Source organism: Danio aesculapii, chromosome 16 (assembly GCF_903798145.1).
Source record: "Danio aesculapii chromosome 16, fDanAes4.1, whole genome shotgun sequence".
Taxonomy (NCBI): Eukaryota; Metazoa; Chordata; class Actinopteri; order Cypriniformes; family Danionidae; genus Danio; species Danio aesculapii.
This window is the reverse complement of record NC_079450.1, coordinates 22,118,982-22,141,712: the sequence shown is the minus strand read 5'-3', so window position 1 is coordinate 22,141,712 and position 22,731 is coordinate 22,118,982. Positions and strand designations below refer to the sequence as shown.

The window sequence follows — 22,731 nt, the reverse complement described above, 5'->3', positions numbered from 1 at the left end:
GGTGACTTGGATTACATGATAATCATAACCAATCACATTATAGCCTTGATGATTTTTAGCAGTTTTATAACGCGAGTGCCCATTTTCAATATGCAAGATGTCTTCTTTTCTGATTACCTCAAATGGCCCGAGTGGTATGGTACAGTTCAGCACACTTTTATGGCTGTTTCACTGTCAAAAGGTACCAAAAAGCAAACCATACTGTACCACTTTTTGAGTACCCTTTTGGAAGAGTACCTAGCACAACAAAAGTGTACCAAAAGGGGGAGCAAGATGCGCAGCTGAATGCTATTGGTTTACAGAGATTTGTCACTAGCTTGTGCACAAGACAAGAGAATGAAAACAAAGGAAGCGCCATTTTTAAATACACATTACGAGACATTACACCGTAAGAATATATACATATAATAACGTGCCATGGTCAACCCGAGCTTAAACAAATCTGGTCGTCATCTTGATGAACAGCCACAAAGCCAAGAAAAAGAGCAGAATCTACCCTGTGCCCTGTAGTTGTTTACAAGGTCGTCTAAAGCGCGAGGGGTTTCGCTTTCTCAAGAGAGCATGCACTCGCGTCTATATTTGTAATAATAAACTTCTTGAGCTGATGATGATAACGTGCGCGTGATTATTGAAGTGCTTCTGACATCCGATCCTTTCAGAAATGGACAAATGCGAGAGCGAAGCGCGAAAAAACAAAGGAGAAGCCGGAAAAAACAAAGGAGCAAATGATTCTTTCAGCCACCTAAAACATAAAAAACTGCCATGTTGAACTATTATCATCACCTTTTGGACTATTATGAACTCGGAATGACGGAATTACTTTCTAACAGAGGTTACATGTGCTGGTGAAGATTAAAGATACAGATGAGAGGTTTGGGCTATATCTCATGTTGATTTTGAACCAAAATAAGGACTAAATGTATGCTGTGTGTAGTTTTTCTGTAACTAGTAACATATCGGAGACTGTAAGGGTCTGTATGTGTTTATATATGTTGCATTTATTTATTTATTTTATGTAATTGCAGAGATTACAGTAGGCTATTCCGCATCATTGATCTGCAGTTATAATCAAATCATGTTCATAGAAAGGTTAGTAATGAACATTTATACATTATACATATGTACCATTGGTAGTGGAAATGCAAGCCTGATAAAGGTGACCCATGCAGACATGTACCGTACCATACTGTACCATTCAGTGGAAATGGGCAAAAAGTGAAACTATATGGTGCATTGCGGTGGCCAAAAAGCATTAACAAAACAACTTTTGGATTAATCTCCTATGGAAGCTCAGAGATATGGATTTGAATGGCAATTATATCACCACACAACCTTGGTGTTGGACAAAAGAAACAAACAACAGGTAAATAAGCTAGGGATATCCACATAATGAGAGAAAAACAGACAGCTGTCTTTATTCAGACGGCTGTACAATTTCCAACTATCCCTTTTAAATTTTGAACATTTTTCACAATCCCAGAGAAAAAAAAATACTGTACGGATACGGATAAAGATACAATATTTTTTGTTAATATAAAGCGTTTGTTCAGACTGTTAATTTACATCTGCATCTCCTAACTCAAGCTCAAAACACTGCGAATGTTAACTCAAGCTGTCAAATGTGCACATAAAAGTCTTAACGCAACACAACACATAACTGGTGACATTGTTCTCAAGTAAGATCATATACTAAATTATATTTATAAAATCAATATAAAAATATACAAAAAAAGTGGAAGTGGAAGGTTTGGACTGTGCTTGGTCAGCAGAGAAACACATGATACTGGATCCTAAATACTGGAGTACCAAAGAAAACAACAGTCATTTGGCACAGATAACAGAATTATGTAGCATCAACAACAGAGAGAAACGAAGCCAGGCAGAGGTCAAACGAAGGATGAACTGAAGGCACGAGGAGAATGTGACAAAAAATGATGCAAGATTCCCTCTACGTGTTCACTCTCTCTCTCTCTCTTAAGCATATGGACAGGGAATATCGAACAGCTGGGACCTTCTCAAACTGACATGCAGAGCCTGTTGTACTGACACAATCTTACTTTGTTTGGTAACTTGGTCATTTTAAATTCTGCATTTCAGACTGCTCAGAATTTAAAATTTTCCCACCTCATAATTGGAAAGAATGTCTGAAACTTTACTTAAAGTAAAATTGAAGAGGATCAATGATCCCCAACTAGGCATGGGCTGATTCTGACGGTATGATAACCTTGGATAAAAAAATAACGCTTTGACATATTGTGATTACTGCTCTGAAATATATTCCTTTTAAATGTCTGGGTAAAAAACAAAACACTTTTCCCCCTTTGAACACAATATATTTTATTTTGAGAAATGTTTAAAATATTTTGGAACAGTAAACATGTCAGGCTAAATAATTCATATTGATCATTGACTTCTGCTGTCTTCATTATTTTCAAGAACACAGATTTATTTACAATTTAAAACGCCATCTTTGGATTTATTTTCTGCTGAAGATAATGTCCTAAAAAAATAAATTAATAAAAAAAAAAAAACACACTGAATATTTAATAATTAATAATTAAATGTAATTAATAATTACTAGGCCCACATGGAATCTGTGCGTGCAGAATTTCGCCGATTTTTAGCCCATCATTCATTCTGTTTATTTACTTGTGTAAATGTGTGTAAATTCATATTTATTCAGTTTTTAAATTAATTTCAGTAATATAATTGACTAATATGAAAATATTTTTATGATTTGTTTACAATATAGTTTGTAAAGTAATGTTTTCTGTCTTTTATTTTACATTGTAAACATTAAATACAAGTTAAAAAGGTATTACTTTTTATTTCATATATTAAGGTTTTAGTTATGATACTCCCAAAATCATTCTGCATAAATCTGCAGATTTTTACCAAAATTATAGAAATAGCAAAAAATGTCCGCAGGTTCCCTCTGGCCCTAATAATGAGTTACAATGTACTTATTCAGTAAATACATGTTTTTACATAGTACTTACACTTGATTAAATACCTGCATGTAATTACATCTGTAATTAATTTCTGTAATTACATTTATAATTACACTGTTGACCATCCCACTGTTACACCTTAGCCCACTCTTAAATGTACCCTACACCATCAAACCTCTCCCTAACCCTACATGTATACCATCCAAAGTGCACCGGAAGTGTTCTGTAATACATTATAAACACAATGAGCACATTGTCTTTATATTTAGATGCAAGTACATAATGTAGTAGTTAAGGCCACTTAATATAAAGTGGGACTGAAATCATTCATAGCCATGGAGTATGAATAATTTTGGGCTTGACTGTAATTCATAGTTCAATGAATACTACTTTGTACAAAGAATGATTTGTAAAAGAACCATTTTACAGTATAAAGAACATTTTTCTATTAAATAGATCCATTTGTGGAATGGAAAGATCCTTTGCATGCTAAGGGCTTCCTTATAGAACCATCAATGCCAAAAAAGCACCCTTATTTTTAAGAGTTTATGTACAAATCTTTAAACACAGGGAAAAAACTTAAGTTAATCTTAATAAATTAAAGAAAAACACTAATTTAGGTTTGGTTTAACTCTTCAGGTTTACACACAAGATCACAGAGCATGCATGAACTGGTAAACCAGCATCTGCATGTCGAAAATCTGACATATTGTGAAGGGGCAGTAAAAGGAGTGTGCTTGAGCCGATGAAATAACAAAACCGTCAAGCCATTTCCTAGAATAGCCCACGGAAGCTTCTAGACAGGAGTGGAAAAACACATTTTAGAGCTCTCCCGTTTTCTTGCTTTTTCTCTGCCTCCCACCGTCCTGGTGACAACTCTCCAGATTTGATAACAGAAATGTCACCTTGTTCGTCGGATGTTAATTGCACCAGCAAAAGTGATATAAATATCTCCCGAATGGATGCAGTTGCCTCGCTTCTAGTGGTTTCCAGGTGAGCTGACCCTGCTTCTGTGGTACATGCTTTCTTTAATAGAGTTGGAAGTAGATTCAAGGACTCTAGAGGCCACGTGATGGCTTCTCAAGGCTGTAAATAAGGAGAACAATTTGATTCAAGGAGCTCATTTTGTCTAATGCTTGCGTAATTACAGTACACAACTGATGGCAGTGTGATCTAAATGATCTAATCACAATGCAGTCTTGTTTCCACATGATATTAACATGCTTTTCCAGTAATAATAACCTGTTCAAAATAGGGTTTGGCTATAAATTGATCCTCATTATGCCAATATAAATTCTATATTATAAAATAAAAGAGAGAAAGAGAGAGAGTGCAGTGCAAGCTTAGAGCAAATGCACTGATTCCTCAATCACAAAAACACTAAACTGATATAAATCACAAATGTGTTGATGATTTAAACCAGTTTAAAGCCTGATGAAACAATACTGATACCACAAACCTAAGCCACAAGGATCTAGTTAGACGGTTTTCCAATTCACAGTTCATTAACATACCAAGAAGTTATTGTATGACTAAATGCAACCATGAAATGAATCATTGAATGTATTGAATTGTGATAAAATCACGACCTTATGTTGACATTGTTTCATTATTTCACAAAAAGTACAATATTTTTGCCATTAGGTGATAGCAAGTTTTGTTCTACAACTTTCACTCAGAAAAAAAAAGACTTTATAGCTTTAATTATCAATATCAGCTAATTCGAAAAACGGTATTGTGCTAATGTTTCTAGCCATTTCGCCCATCCCAAATTCATACAAGTCTCATCTGAACACTTGCGTTTGGATTCCGTCCTGATTCTTTCCTCAGGCTCTGCATTATTTTTGCTGGAACCCTCAGTGTTATACAAATTTCAAGTGAATAAACACAAGTTATGAGCGAGCAGGAAAGCAATCAATGAAAATAATTTGGATGGCAACGACTATTTCAATTATAATCCTCAAAGATGGTGGTCTTTTGTGCTGTGGCTATTTAAACCCAATTACATTAGTGTTTGTACTGTAGCAATTAGGGCTGCGCAATATATCAAATCTATTGAAATATTGCAAATGTGCATATTGCAATAGTTTGCGATAAATAAGCAATTTGATACAAATGTATCTTTGAATGGCTGTCATGAGCCGAGCCTCTTAAAGACTTCTCAGCACATTAGACGATGTAGTTACATGACAATGTGCATCTCTGAAGCAAAGAGAAGTGGACATGCAGGTTTTCTCGACCAAAAATCTGCAACAATTTTAGTATCGATGCTGAAATATGACCATAAGTAAGTGTTAAAAAAACAGTAACTAACTTGACTGTGCTTCAAGTAGGCATGGGCTGGTATAAGATTCTGACGGTATGATAACCTTGGATAAACATATCATGCTTTCACGGTATCACTGTATTGTGATTACTACTCTACAGTATATTCCTTTTAAATGTCTGGGTAAAAAACAAACAAAAAATATCCCCTTTGAACACAATATATTTTATTTTGAGAAATGTTTAAAATATTTTGGAACAGTAAACATGTCTAAATAATTCATATGGCTTATTGACTTCTGCTGTCTTTGTTATTTTCAAAAACACAAATTTCATTACAATATAAAATTGCATCTTTGGATATTGTTTCTGCTGGAGAGACTGTTGTCCTAAAAAACTTAAAACAAAGCGTAAAAAACCCTTCCATATACCGTAGGAATGGTATAGCAGAACATTTTGGCGGTTTTAAGACCTAGACTTTTCCAAACTGCGCTATACCTTGAAAACGGTTATCATCCTATGCTTAGCTTCAAGTGCTTTTTTTTTCTTGATTGTTCTTGATTTTTTTTTCAGGTTGAAATAACTATAAAAGTGGAGCAAAGTGATGTTGTTATTTGTTTTTTGTTGTTTACATTGTTAAAATGTCTCATTTGTTTAATACAACAGTAAAAGTTGGCTGGGATGTCACGGTGGTGCAGTGGGTAGCATGATCGCCTCACAGCAAAAAGGTCGCTGGTTTGAGCCCCAGCTGGGTCAGTTGGCATTTCTGTGTGGAGTTTGCATGTTCTCCCCGTGCTCCGGTCTCCCCCACAGTCCAAACACGTGCTATAGGTGAATTGGGTATGCTAAATTGTCCATAATGTATGTGTGTGAATGTAAGAGTGTATGGGTGTTTCCCAGTGTTGGGTTGTGGCTAGAAGGGCATCCGCTGCGTAAAACATGTGCTGGATAAGTTGGCGGTTCATTCTGCTTGTGGCAACCCCTGATTAATAAAGGGGCTAAGCCGAAAAAAAAATGAATGAATGAATGAATGAAAACTTGGCTGTTCACTTTCAGAAGTTGTAGGGATGCTTTTATTTCCCTGAAATAATATTAAATGTGTTGGTTATATCATTTGATTTGTGAAAATATCATATTGGATATCAAATATCAGATTATTTAGCATGTTATTTAGCATTTTTCTTTTATATTGCACAACCCAGAATTTTAACCCCTGATGAATAAGGGACTAAGACAAAGGAAAATGAATGAATATTATTCCCAGTGATCTCCCTATAGGCAAATCAATCAGAAGTTCTAACACAAATCGCAGAAAATAGTTAACTTCCGCATTGCAGAATAACAGCAATCCAACCAAATGCACTTTAACTACCCTTAAAACAGCAGTTTAGACCCCATTTACACTTGCATTTATCGCCGTCCAACTGTTACAAGATTAACAAAAACGCCTGGATTAAACAGAACCATCATATCAGCCCATTAAAAATCAGTTTTGATATTTTTAGTCGAGTGTAACGCCAGATAAAGAGTTGGTGCATCTCCTTCCAGCTCTTACTCTTGGCATCCTGGCTCTGGTTCCCATGGAGACAGGCCTACAGCTACAGTAGCCACGGCAGATGGAGGGTGAGCTGGAGGTCTAAATTAGTTCCCCCAGCATCCTATCCGAGTGTAGTGGCACGCCGGATAAACAGGCTGACCTCCGCACGCCGGTGGCAGCATCTCATGACCCCACGTGTCCACTCGCTGAGACCTCAACATGTTCATCAAAGACAAACCCACGGCGCCAGAAGGCCCCTTCTGAATGTCACACCGCAGGAGTCACGGGCACACCTCACCACCCCGCTTATCCTGGCATAAACATCAACATTCAGTAAAGATCATGGGGGGAAAGACATCACGACCCCTCTGAACCGTGCTGGTTATCGTCTCTGTCCAACATGCAGGAAACATCCCGGAATAAATCGCCGGTGACTCGTTCAGCTACGTGCCAGAAACGGCTCTGTTTACAAAGCAAATGAGTAACCTATAAGAGTATCATTTGGCTATGCAAACTAGTCGGCTTATGCAATCTATTTGTGTATCGTCGACCGTAATAGCAAAGGATTACACCTTGTGACTGTTTGCGGAACAAGAAGCTCACACGGATGTCCACACCCTGTCACGGGCCTGCAGTCTGCTGGCTCTGAAGGCACTTGTGCTTGTGTGGACACTGTGATTGAATTACCACAGGGGAAGGAAAAAAGAAAAGTGTTCACTCTAAATCTGAACAATAACATGAGCTTTCCAAGTTTGTGTGAACACTCAGGCCAAAAACAAAGCGGAAAAAAGAGTGGAAAAAATGTGGCCTATACTGGTTTTAGGATTTACTGAAAAACAGGAAAGGGATGCAACCCATTGAATTATACATTATAGAATTTAAAGTGTATATAAAAATATAAAGGGTATATTGGAAAATATAAAGGGTTTTGTTATAAACTGAGTGTATAAAACTTTTATAAACACACAGATTAGAATGTGTCCTGTTTATTATTCTAGACTTCTTTCAAATAAATCACCCAAATTGGGGTGAGTTTCCCAAACAACAACGTAACTCGCGGCTGAACGATCATAGTACGATGCATCGTTTGGGAAAAGAATGAGGGACGAGTTTCTCTCAAAACCCGTAGTTTCTCTGTCGCAGATCCATCGTTTGAACCACGTTAGTTATAACATAAAACGGCCATAATGATGCTCTAAACGGGGTGGTAACAAGAAGAACCCCATGATTTATTTGTGCAAATTAAATTGTTTTACAGGCACACGCATTTAAAAAAAAATCCAATATTAGTTTTGGTAAAAACATGCACCTGCTTTCCATATTAATTGAAATATGTAAATGGCACATTAAGGGCCTGTGTTTCTTTTACAAATATTATTGAGAATATTCCATATTCTATTCTAAATTAACATAAAATCACTTACAAAAGCTAACACATATTCTAATATCATTTATAAATCATATAAATGCATAAATAATGAGGCTATTTATGAAGAAATAAAATTTAATATTTATTAGGAAATGAAAGTAATCCTACTTTATTGATACTATTAATGATGATGGTGATGATGATTATGATGATGACAATGATGATGATTATTTTTATTATTCAGAGGATATTGTTTATTTATTTTTTATTTTTGAAAGGCCTACTTTTACAATTTGACACATGCAAACCACTGCAGAAATGTTCTAACCAACAGGCCCATGTCATATACAGTACAGATACTTAATCAATAGCCTACTATAAATTAAAAGCATTAGCGTATGCTATATATTTTTTGTTTTCACAAGCTTTGGAGATGTAACATAAATTCCGCTTTTAAATAATAGTTCACCTATAGTTTTCGTCATGAGCCACATCTGTGTTCAAAATTACATCAATGTTTTCAAAGTGCACTGCGAAGGGAGCGCAATTGTAAACATGAAGGTCGCTAAAACTGAACTGGAAAAATACTTTGAAAGCAAATTTCGCCTAAGAGAGATGACTTTAATTTAATGACTGAATAATTCCAAGTTTAAATGTTAGAATGTTGTAAATGAATAGGCCAGAGTGGGTATAACTGGGAATAGAACACAGCCAGGAACTGTGTTTCTAACTACAGCTCCAGAGGTGTAGTTGCACGCATCCAAGTTTGCGATGCAGTTTGCGAATGTTCGTTGAAACAATAGAATTGGGAAACGCCAAATCAACGAACTATGTTTGTCACCACAGAACTTGCGACCTTAGTTGGCTAACGATGGTTTTCGGAAACGCACCCCTGTACATTTCTGTTCATTATTTTACAATTAGAAAAAAGAAGTGGTATATGAAAATACTAAAATAGTTGTTAGAAACCTTCAGTACGTGTGGTCATCAGACTGCTTCTCCACAAAGAAGGAGAGGGAGAAAAATCACAAGACATTGTCTCAGAAAAATAATTCCAGAAATTTCATTTTGCATGATATTGGCATCAAATTCAAAACATATACTCAGGAGATGTCTGGCTTTTGATCTATTACTTTTCTGTATTGCTCCAGGAATAATTTCATATATTTGTTTATAAAATAATTAAATGTTTAGTGCAAATTATACAGCAACTGTTACTGTTTTAGTTTGGGAAAGGTCATTTTTGAGAAAGTACCTCTGACGGTGAGGGAGAGAAGGACACCAACGTAGTCTCAAAAAACTTTTTACATTTCAGTGTAACAATAGTTTATATTGACCTTATTCTTCAAGGCGGAAGTGCTCTTGTTTTTGCGATTGTTTTAAAACTTCCGATTTAGCTGCTTATAAGAGACTACTTGCTCTACAAACAAGTGTTTGCATGATTATACAGACAAAGCAGAATCATATAATGAGAAAGTATCAGTTTGCAACATCAAACAGTGTAACGAGCCGTTTTTAACATCCAAAAATTAAAGGAAATAAGACCGGAAGTCTGGAGCCAAGAAGATTCAAATGGCTGCGCCTGCTCATACGCGAAGAATAAGGTAAATACCAACAAATCTTTTCAGACACATTCAGAACAATAACAATTTGATGACATCTTAAGGGATTTAAAGACCACACTTAAGCTCCAAAATACGAGTTAAGATTTATTAATGAATGAATGAATTACTTGAACACTAATTTCATATGTTTTTCTGCAAGAAAATAAAAAGCATTTAAAGTATAATGTGTAAAAAAACTAAGTACAAGTTAGAATAAGTATCGTTATATTTTACATGATTACGCCTGTCGTGCTGAACAATGAAGGAATATTTTTTCATGACATTCTAATTTCAAAAATGTTTTGGAAACATTAAAGTAGATGCTTTATTGCATTTAATATAATTACTATGTACATAAAACCACTTTTAGCAAAAGGGGCCTTTCAATTTTGACCTTTACAGTAATTTGAACTAACGTGAGAGAAAATGTTATAATATTACAAATGATTTCCATTTCAATTTGAATTTTTTAATAATAAGTTGTTCAACTGTTTTTAACATTTATTATGAGAAGAAATGTTTCTTGAGGACCATATCAGTATCACCAAATGCATTTCAAAATTATATCAAAATAGAATGGTCACCACTGCTGCAATTAAGACCAAATGCAAGCAAGGGAGGAAACCAGTCAAATCAAGTTTTCATCAAATGAAATGATTCTTAATAAAGGCAACAACAGCATACAACTAATTTATCTAAAACTAACATGACCACACAATCACAGGAAAGCCTACTTGTAAAGCACTGCACAATCTGGATCACTGTAAACTATTTGGTTTACCTCACAGACCTTCAGATGCTGGCAGACATACTTGTAAACAGAGTTCAAGAAGCTTTTAGTGTTTACCTTGATTAAGGAGCAACAAGGGCAAATCAGGTCAGCAGGTCTTCAGTTTCACTAGTCCAAGGTGTTGTTTGTTCGCATGTACATACTGTATGTACCAGCAAAAACAAAAAAGGCACAAGCCATGCTGGATCAGTGGTTTTTCCTCGCGTTTATTAAAACATAAATTACTTACTTTAAAAAAATAATAGTTTGACAAAATTCACAAATTTTAACAAAAACAAATCATCTTTGTTATTCGTTTGTTGAAAAAGCCCATCGCAGGTTACTGTAATGTCCGAATACAATGCAATTAAAATAAACGGAGACATGAATATGTATTACACTAACAAAAAAAACATAATTCGCATTTAATATTAAACTAAACCAAATCAGTTTAAATTTAACTAGACCTGAATTGCCCGATATGCTGGAATGTTCCACAATCTGAATTATTGTTATGTTTTTTATTCTCTTTTCATCATCAATGAGTACATTTACAAGGACACCCATACTCCAGATTTTAATCCGATTAAGACAATACACTACCTGACTACAGTCTTGTCACTTATCCAAGTTTAAGGAACAACAAATAATGACTTGACTTCTAGTTAACTATTTGGTATCAGAAGTGGCTTATATGAAAGGCAAAGGCCTCTAGATTACGCTTATTTTACCAAAATAAAATATGATCATGCCTTGATTTTTAATTATTTAATTAGGACAGTAAGGTCTGACTTTGCTTAGACAAAAGTCTTGTCACTTAAAAGAAATAATGTATAGTATAGAATATAAAGTCATGGTGCAGTGGAAAAATAAATAATATTGTGTATGACTCCCATGAGCTTGGACGACTGCATCCATACATCTCTGCAATGACTCAAATAACTTATTAATAAAGTCATCTGGAATGGCAAAGAAAGTGTTCTTGCAGGACTCCCAGAGTTCATCTCTAAGTTTTGGATTCATCTTCAATGCCTCCTCCTTCATCTTACCCTAGAAATGCTCAATAATGTTAATGTCTGGTGACTGGGCTGGCCAATCCTGGAGCACCTTGACCTTCTTTGCTTTTAGGAAGTTTGATGTGGAGGCTGAAGTATGAGAAGGAGCGCTATCCTGCTGAAGAATTTGCCCTCTCCTGTGGTTTGTAATGTAATGGGCAGCACAAATGTCTTAATACCTCAGGCTGTTGGTGTTGCCATCCACTCTGCAGATCTCTCGCACTGCCCTATACTAAATGTAATTCCGAACCATGATTTTTCCTTTACCAAACTTGACTGACCTCTGTGAGAGTCTTGGGTCTATGTGGATTCCAATAGGTCTTCTGCAGCATTTGTGATGATTGGGGTGCAGTTCAACAGATAAGTCATCAGAAAAAAATAAAATAAAATTCGACCTTGTGCCACTTTTCCAAAGTTATTATTTGTTGCTCTTACAACTGGGATCATCAACAAGACTTTTATCAGGTAATTTACTCTAGTGAAGAGTCTACTCTGTAATCAGCGGTTTTTGACTACCTTAATCTGCCTAAAGTCATCATGGAACTAAACAGAAATAGAAGAAATCGTGTCAGGCGTTTGATAACAAACAAATTAGACGGGCTTCAAGCAAGAGAGCACATTTCTGAAAGCAATGGACATTATGAAGCCCCTTGATTTTTAAGTGACTTTGTCGCAGGGGCAGGAATGAAACACTGGCGTTGAACGATAAAGTACTGTAATGATGTTGATGAAACTATGTACTATAACATGAATATTAAAAGGAAACATTCAAAAAGCAACTATTGTAAACATTTTAATCGTATTACTGTCTTATTCAGATTAAGGAAAGTAATTTGATTTCTAATGTCAATGTAAACAGTCTATGTTAAGCTGCTTTGACACAATTTACAGTGTAAAAGTGCTATACAAATAAAATTGGCTTGACTTGGTTTCATGTTGTGGTGACTGAGAGAAAGTGGCAGATTGTCCAATCCTCACACTAGCACATACTGTAAATCCTCTCAAAAAGGAAGTTATTCTGATTTTGGCTTCTGCCTTTAACACTAAAAGCTTCAGTGCACATTCCTTATATAATACACAGAAAACCGTCTTCAATGTGTTTCCTTTTTCATTCAATATGTAGAATGAAAGTACTTGATAACGAAGTAAACAATGACTGAACTCTCCTTTTTAGATCAACTATTCATATAAAAAGTTTTACAGCAAAAAAAAAAAAAACAAAAACTAGGTGACACATGCTCTGTTTCGAGTGTACTGTAAAAACACAGCCACTCAGGGCTTCCATAGTAACCCAAGACAAAGAATGAGAAAGATGAGCCTTGCGAGTGCACTTCATTCATTTACATTCGCAGATGGAACAAGCGGAATGGCTCAGTCTTCCAAGCCACCCACAACAGTGCGCTCACGGGCCCGTCAATCACCTCACCCTTCGGCTTTCAGAGCACAGGGCTGATAGGAAAATTCCGCCCACATCAGGAAGTGAATCAAGCAGAGCCTCAAACAGAGAGCGACGGTGAATCAGATGGCCCCTCGAACACTAACAAGCGCACAGACCGGCCCACACAGCCGCCGCGATATGATTAGTCATACTCCGGCTGCATTTCTGAGCTGCTTTATTCCCTCGTTACCGCCACCTCTCAGGTCTCTCCTGGCTTTAACCTTCCAAAAACAAAGCAGCGTTAATGAGGAAGCCTCTCGGGGTTCTTCAGAAGTGCACTTTACCTGTACTTCACATCATCTCCCTGATAGAGAGATTCTTGAAATACGGCATGGGATATAAAAGCTTTAGACACTGGAAAGAGCACCAGACTAGCACAATGAGTTAAAGAAACATGTTTCATGCTAAAGGTTTAGCAAGCATACAGCCTCAGGTGCTTTCTACACTGCAGGTTCTTAATGATTTGTAAACTGGTTTTGTTAAACAGTTATCATAACCACTTGAAGACACCTTTAGAGCTAGTTTGTTAGGTGTAGAAGTGATTACATGTGAGATGAATGAAGTCTTTGTTTACAGAATGACTCTTCCAAGCACAATAATGTACCTCATGATGAAATCTGTGAGTCACCTGTGACAGATTTTCTTGTATGTACCTGTTTATACAGAATACAAAGAAAAAAAAGACTGAAAATGTTTATAGTGTTCAGTTGTGTTTCTGCAAAATATCATAAAAATAAAAAATATTATAAAATTACTTTAAAAATAAAGATCACACATGCATATTTGACCTGTGGCCAAAAAGATAATTTTGGTCCAAATTTAAGAATTTTTTTCACATAAAATTTTAATTTACAAATTATTTATTTATTGTTTTGTATTAAAGTTTATTGAAGGGAAATGAATTAATACAACGCAGTTACGAATAAATATGTTCCATCGATGTATATGAGTTCTATGAATGAATCTCAAAAAACAAGGGCCGCCATTGGCTAATCAATGGCAAACAGAGGCTAATACTGTACGAATAAAACTATATGGGCCTGTTTGTCACATGACCCTTAAGATTAGCGAAAAAGTTGAAAGAAATAGGCCACCGGGTAGTGCCATCATACATTATGGCTTGACTATCATGTGATGTTATAAACATATCTTTTGTCAAGCAAAGCAATTATTAAATATTTAATATGCAAAAAAATCCTACATTTTCTAACTTGTTTTAGATGGTTTGTCTGAATTTTACCAAAATTAGAAAAGGGCATCTTTAGATGTTCCAACCAAAAAGTTTTCCAAAGTTTTTGTATAGACCTAAATATTTCTAAATAACATTCATTCATTCATTCATTCATTCATTTATTCATTTTCCTTTGGCTTATTCCCTAGGCTAGTCCCTTAGTGCCTATTGGCTTAGGCTTTGTGGCGACATTCTTAGTCATCAGGGGTCACCACAGCGAAATGAACCGCCAACTTATCCAGCGGATGGTCTTCCAGCTACAACTCAGTACTAGGAAACATCCACACACACTCATTCACACACATACACTACGCCCAATTTAGTCCATTCAATTCACCCATAGCGCATGTCTTTTACTGTGGGGGAAACTGAAGCACACGAAGGAAACCCACACCAACACAGGGAGAACATGCAAACTCCACACAGAAATGCCAACTGATCCAGTCGGGACCAGCGACCTTCTTGCTGTAAGGCGACAGTGAAAACCACTGAGCCACCGTGCGACCACTATATAATATATATGAATTAATTCCACAAAGAGTTCGGCAAAAGAGCCACAGGGCTATATCTTTGCAAAGTTGTAGCATATTCAAACCAAACAAGTAGTTTGCTATGCCATACATGACTTGATGTTACGTTTTGAAACAGTGCCACCATAAAAAATAAAATAAACAAACTAAAAAATCTGATCTTTTCAAATTTAGAAAAGCAAACAGAGTCAAACTGTACCAAACTTTTCCATAAGAGGCATTAGGCATTTTATTGTACAATGCTATATTTTATGAACATATTACCGTATTTTTGCTAAATAGGCATGTGTCTGTCCTATTTCCTGAAGGCTATGTAGCACTGGTCTAAAATGATAATGAATTTAATTGACTGCTTTTAGATATTTATTTTCTCTGTATGTCAAGAAAACGGTTTTGACAGAGTCCTTAGATCATGCCGAGAACGTCAAAAACTAAAAAATTAAGCCATATTTGGATACTTGCTTCCACCTTTTAAAATTCCTTCTTGACCATATTTTTACCTGTTTGAACCTGTTGATGAAATTTTAACAAGCTTTCCCATAACTGGATCTGGATGCCGAAATGGGTTTAATGTATTTCTTGCAATGTTATGTCATACTGGCACCAAACTTTGCATGTAAATGTCACCCCTTGTTGACCACACCACTTCTATAAAGTAAAATCACATGCATATTTCACATGTGAACAAAAAGATTTGAGGGCCCAAATAAATTTTTTTTTTTTCACACAACTTTTTCATTTACAACCAAGTTTAATGAAGGGAAAATAATTAGTACAATGTAGCTACAAATGAATATGCTCTACGCAAGTCTATGAAGACATTGAAAAACTAGGCCACCATTGGCCAATCAATGGCAAATAGAGGCCATTCAGAATGAAACTTTATAAGTCTGTTTGTTGCAAGAGCCTTAAGGTTTGTGAGAAGTCGGAAAGAACTAGACCATCAGGTAGTGCCATCGTACTTTATGGCTTGTATATCATGTCATGTAATTAGCATATCTCTCGTCAATCAAACCTATTGTTAAATATTTAACATCATACAAAAAACTGAACAACAACTACCTTATTAAACTTGTTTTAGATGGTTTGTCTGAATTTCACCAAATTTAGCAAAGCGCATCTTTAAATGTTCCTGCCAAAAAGTTTTCAAAAGTTTGCTTTGATAGACCTACACCTTTCCTAAATAACATGAATTAATTCGACAAAGAGCTCGGCAAAAAGGGGACAAGGTTACCTGTATATCTCTGCAAAGTTTTATCAAATTCAGGCCAAACAAGGAGTTTGTTATGCCAAATATGACACAGTTTCGAAACAGTGCCACCAAATGGTTAGGAGAAATAAATTTAAAAGTCTCTTGCCCAAAAAAATAAGCAAACACAGTCGAACTGTACCAAACTTTCCGCATCGTACAAGATTTATTGCATAATGCTATATTTTATGAACATATTACCATATTTTGCTTAATATGCATGTGTCGGTCCTATTTCCTGAAGGTTTTGTAGCACTGGTCTAAAATGATAATGAATTTAATTGACTGCTTTTAGATATTTTTTCCTCTTTATGTCATGAAAATGGTGTTAATAGAGTCCTTAGATAATGCCGAGAACATCAATAACAATTACGCCATTTTTGGATGCACTCACTTTCTTCCATCTTTTCTGAATCTTAGTGTTTTTCTGAATTTCTGAATGTATTTCTTGCAATGTTATGTCATACTAGCACCAAACTTTGTGTGTAATTGTCACCCCTAGTTGACCATGCCACTTCAATACACGAGGAGTGTCACCTATTGCTCTAAAACTGATGCATACTTAAAATCACTTGATCCTCTGTAATCATTTAAATATTAAAGATATATCACGTCTTTAAAAAACTATAAAAATACCATCCAATCTTTTTAAAAGCTGTGCAGACATTCAAATGGGAAAGAAGAAAACCTATAAATATGCTTTTTGCAGTATACCCACACACATTCGCCCTCATGTAACATAAGTCGCATGCCACGCATTCAAAAAAAAAGAACAAAAATTCAATGACATCAAACTTAAATGCATGGTTAACAAAACCAGCCGAATACTCACTCTGAAAGCGGATCCCCTCATGTCTAGTAATTCCAGTCCGCGTCTGTTCTCCGAGCGGAACAGAGCGTACGGATGTCCATTACCTGAGGAGCTCTGCCACCTCACACTGCTAAAGCATGAATGAAAGCCACCAAACGGCGCGGCGGATATGAATGTTTGTGTTTGAGTGGGTGTACTTCTGTGAAGTGACTGAGGGGGAGAAAGACAGACAGAGAGAGAGAGAGAGAGAGTGAGAGAGAGACGGGAGGGAGAGAGAGACAAGGAGGAAGAAAGCGGAGCGAGTGGGTGTGAGACAGACATGGAGACACATGGTGGCGGAGAAAAAGGTGTGTGAATGAATACGCTCACAGTGATTGAATAACAGGCTTCTGCTCCATGCGCAAGGACAAGCGGGAGGGTTGTTGATGCCGTGATAGACAATGATGCTTTTTTGGGGGGGCTTTGTTATTTGTGGTGAGTAGATTAGCATAAAGGAGTGAAAGGGAAACATGCACAATAATATTTAGCATCAAGGCCATTAGTGTGTCTTGGGGAGTTGTGATGGTCTTTTTGTTTAAAGAAATTAATTGAGTAAAGTGTTCAAATGGAAGCAAGGATTAAAAAAATAAAGATAACAATAAGATTAAGGAGTAACATTTGTATTAAATGGTTTTTAAAAAATCTTGCCTCTGGCACGGTGGCTCAGTGGTTAGTACTGTTGCCTCACAGTAAGAAGGTCGCTGGTTCGAGTCACAGTTGGCATTCTGTGTGGAGTTAGCATGTTCTCCCCGTGTTTACATGAGTTACCTCCAGTTTCCCCAACAGTTCAAAGACATGTGCTATAGGGGAATTGGATGAACTAAATTGGCCTTAGTGTATGTGTGAATGTGAGAGTGCATGGGTGTTTCCCAGTACTGGTTTGCAGCTGGAAGGGCATCCGCTGCATAAAACATATGCTGGAATAGTTGGCAGTTCATTCCGCTGTGGCGACCCCTGATAAATTAGGGATTAAGCCGAAGGAAAATTAATGAGTAAAATCTTGTCTTTTTACATTCAGTAGAGACATGAGATGTCTAAATGATTCATAGACTATTTCAGTTCAATATAGTTAACATTTGATGTCAATAAACATCATAGTACTGTAAGTAACAACTTAATATTGTTTTATGTTTATATCATAAAACAAGTGTAAAATATTAAATAAGTACTGTGAAACAATGGATTGTAAATTAATCACATCCAAAATAAAAGTTTGTTTAGATAACATGCGTGTGTGCTGTCTACACTACCTGACAAAAGTTTTGTCGTCAATCCCAGTTGTAAGAGCAACAAATAATAACTTGACTTCTAGTTGATCATTTGGGAAAATGGCAGAAGGTTAGATTTTTCAGATGAATCATCTGTTGAACTGCATCCCAATCATCACAAATACTGCAGAAGACCTATTGGAACCTGCATGGACCCAGGATTTCGACAGAAACAGTCAAGTTTGGTGAAGGAAAAATCGTGGTTTGGGTTTACATTCAGTAAGGGTGTGTGTGAGAGATCTGCAGAGTGGATGGCAACATCAACAGCCTGAGGTATCAAGACATTTGTGCTGCCCATTACTTTTTTTGCCATTCCAGATGACTTTATTAATAAGTTATTTGAGTCATTGCAGAGATGTATGGATGCAGTCCTCCAAGCTCATGGGAGTCATACACAACACTAATTATTTTTCCACTGCACCATGACTATATATTTTATACTGTACATTGTTTCTGTTAAGTGACAAGTCTTTTGTCTAAGCAAAGTTAGACCTTACTGTCCTAATTAAATAATTAAAGGTCAAGGCATGATCATATTTTATTTTCGTAAAATAAGTGTAATCTAGAGGCCTTTGCCTTTCATATAAGCCACTTCCGATACCAAATGATCAACTAGAAGTCAAGTTATTATTTGTTGTTCCTAAAAACTTGGATGAGTAACAAGACTTTTGCCAGGTAGTGTATTTCTTACATATATAAAAACAAAAAACACAATCGTGGGTGCAGTTAAGGAAATATTCATTATATAATATATTGATATACTATACAAATTATATTTATGAATATAAATATATATGCAGATATTTAAAAAAATAGCATTTTATGTATGTATGTTTGTACACATTACTCCACAGCACAAAGTTTATTATGTAAATCTAAACTTTAAATTTTGTATGCGATTAATCGTTTCACACATTATATTTGATATTTACATGTCACGGAGAAAGTTCTAACTTTCCAATGCCTTTCATTTGATTGACCATCTTAGTCATTTAAACACTGACAAATGCTGTTAGATCTATGAGGTGGAACTAACTAAACAGAACTTTTTGAAGTTGTCAAGATAAATACTAAGTAAAAAATAAATAAATAAATAAATAAATAAATAAATAATAATAATAATAATAATAATAATAATAATAATACTTATTTAAATTATTGAGGATTTGTTCCTTCAGTATTTATTGCAGTTACTGCAGTTTATTGCAGTTGTAACCCTGTTCAGAAAGGTTTACGAAGTTAATGACAGACAGTTAAATTTTCACTTTTGGTGCAATTGAATACTTGCTTACTGTACATGTACTGTCAAATCTGACCAATTTAACAAACTACTGCATAATTGAATTACTTTTTAAAAATCTAACATGTTGTGTATACATTACTGAATACCATTTACGATAAAAAACTTAATAATCATAAAAAACAATACAGTGACTACTGACCTCTACATAATACAGTGTCTACTGAACGCCACTTGTCATATAAAGGGTAGTTTGTATGATACCTTTTCATGTTTCATGCATGACGGTCTCAACGACTCAGTCTGGCACTCCTTATGTCTACTGTTAAACAGAAAAATGCAGCTCCATATTTGAACGATGACATCATGATGATCTTGACCACTGACTGGGTGGAACCCTCCACTTTAAAAGCACATGAAGTGAGTGTACAGTCTGCATGTGAAAGTGTGCAAGTAGCTGTCTGATAGATTATTAAAAAAATACAGTTTTACTAGATCAGAAAAGAAGCTTTAAAACATGGAAAGGTATTGTAAGTCAGGGACATAAAGACTAAATATTGATGTTGTAGGAAATACTCAAAGTACTGTAAGCTAAAGATTAAAAGCAAGCATCAAATTAGCTATTTAAAGTAAGATCCCCCCAAAAGTTAAGGTAACTCAAACCGTATGAGGAAACCGATAGCAATAAACCATTTAAGTTCAAAAACTAATTCTAATGAGTACTGTGAACTTAATCCATGAGTAAACGAAGCAATTTGAGCACATTAAACCCAATAAATGAAGAGAACTCAAACCAACTGAGTACTGTAAAACCCAATAAGTTAAGGCAACTCAAACCATTTGAGGAAACTGATTGCTACAAACCATTTGAACCATTTGAAAAAAAAAACTAATCAATAGGAGTACTGTGAACTTGCTCCATTTAAGTTGAAGTAATGATGTATTTAATTAACTCATTACCTTCAACACTGAGTTCAAAACTCTTTTCAAATGAGTAGAATTAACTTTCAGTAAATTTTGAGTTAACTACACTCATTTCATTTGATAAAGTTGACTGTTGGGTTTTCAGTGTAGTTACAGTATATACTTCAGTTGATTGATTACATTAGGATTGCAAAAATTTTTTAAACATTTATTTTTTTAGATTTAACTGTTTATTTGTATATATTTAATTGTTATACTATATGGAAATGAGGAATTGATTAATTAACTAAATAATTAATGATCACATTTAAATTTAAAGTGCTAATTTCATATATTTTTTAACACATATTAGCATATTTTGCAATTTTTTATATTTAAGATGAGATTTTTACAGAGGGGATTTTGGAAAACTCTTTTCAATTGCAACATAATCAAAAAAGAATAAGAAAAAAGTCATTAGCAATACAGATTACATTACATTAACAAAAACCTTAACAATATAGATATGAACAAAAATGTGGGATTTGGTTCAACCTTTAAATGATGTATTGGAATTTAAATGTACAGACACAGATTGATGAAGTGCAATAAAAGAAAAACTTGAAAATCTATTATAGATATTTTCTTTACATTACATTAAAACTCACTACAAAAAGCCAAGTAACCAGAAATCTCAAAATGGATTTTGCAATTCATGCAAAAAAATGTCAGGACCACCAGCGATCAAACCCTTATAGATCGCTGGAGAACATTCATTATCACCGGGACTACAATCCTGTCACCAAATGAACTACAACCCCTGTCATGCACTTCACTCACACCTGTTCCGGTTCACTTTGATTACACTTACACTTTGATTACACACACATAGCTGGGAGCTGCTCATGGACTGATCACTCAGCCTATATAAACTTATTGACAGTCACATTGCTGAGTCTTGTTGGTGTAAACCCTGTAACCCTGTGTCTCTGTGCTTGACCCTTGCCTTGTTCTATTATTTATGTTGTCTGCCACCTTCTATACTACACGTCTGGATTTCCTTGTATGTACCAGTTTGCTTCTGTAATTGACCACTGCCTGTCTGACTACTCTGAATAAAGCTGCATGTGGATCCTCTATCCGTTGTCACCCGACTCCCTTGTGGTTACAAAAATAGTGAAATAAATAAATAACATTCACTCATCCACACGTGCGAATCAGAACAGCAGTAGAGAGTGAATGGAGGTCACAGTTATAGCAAATTCCTCCAGGGCAGCGGCTCAGAAGCAGAGCCATGATGGTGCATTGTGGGCCGATGAATAAACACTCTACAAATGGGGCTTTCCCAGTGATGGATGACATGGGTCCTAAGAGCTGCTTTCCACGTGATGCGAACAGCACTGAAAACACTCTTCATGCCATCATTTCCTGATTTCATAAATACAAATGTAATGAAATAATTACTGAAAAGGATAGTTTTGACCCTTTCTTTTGATTTGGGTCACAAATGTCAAACTAGTGATCGCCAATTATAAGAAAAATTATGCAAAAACGTAAAATGCAGGGGCATTAAATGTGTAGCTGATATGAGATATGAACAGTCAAATACATTATTATTTAATATAAAAACAATATGATAAACATCACATATTTATATAAATATAAAACACTAAAAATTATGCAATTTAATCATATAATAAAAAAAATATTTATGTTTATTTATTAAGAAAAAAAAGTGTATTAATGAGATGACAAAATCATGGAGTTAATTTGATGATCATTGCTGTGGATTATTATTTATTGTTATATATTAATTCATTTTTTTTCCGGCTTAGTCCCTTTATTAAACAGGGGTCGCCACAGCGGAATGAACCACCAACTTATCCAGCACATGTTTTACGCAGCGGATGCCCTTCCAGCTGCAACCCATGACTGGGAAATATCTATACACTCTCACATTCACACACATACAGTACACTACAAACATTTAGCTTACCCAATTCACCCATAGCGCATGATTTTGTACTGTGTGTGTGTGGGGGGTGGGGATAACTGGAGCACCCTGTGGAAACCCACGCGTACACGGGAAGAACATGCAAACTCCACACAGAAATACCAACTGACCCAGCCGAGGCTCGAACTAGCGACAGCATTCCCACTAGCAGTAATTTGTTATATATTGCTATTATTATTATTTATTGCTATGGACTGTAATTTAATATAGGTAAGATTAAATGCTTCTTCCCATTTCTTTTTGGACATGTCCAAGTTAAAACTGTTTTTTATTGAGTATTATTTGTTTTGCTTATTTATTTTAGTTTATTTTTTGTATGTTCAAAATAATAGAATTAATAGGCATAAAATGTGTACCTGATATGAAATATGAAGATTCTAATCAATTTAAATGTAATAAAATTATATAATAGCAATATGACAAACATAATATATTTATATTAATATAAAACAATACAA

General features: G+C 35.3%; 1 protein-coding gene across 2 annotated transcripts in view; it reads right to left on the bottom strand.

The window, feature by feature from the left end:
• LOC130242768 (transcription factor HIVEP3) overlaps window positions 1-22,731 on the bottom strand; it is a 119,030-nt gene that overhangs the window by 27,781 nt on the left and 68,518 nt on the right. Inside the window, exon 1 of one of the 2 annotated variants that reach the window (XM_056474671.1) lies at window positions 16,831-16,941. The exons of the other annotated variant lie outside the window; for it this stretch is intronic. The gene's annotated coding sequence lies outside the window, so the exon portion shown is untranslated. Of the gene's footprint in view, window positions 1-16,830; window positions 16,942-22,731 lie in introns of those variants that run through there. 2 annotated transcript variants of the gene reach the window in all.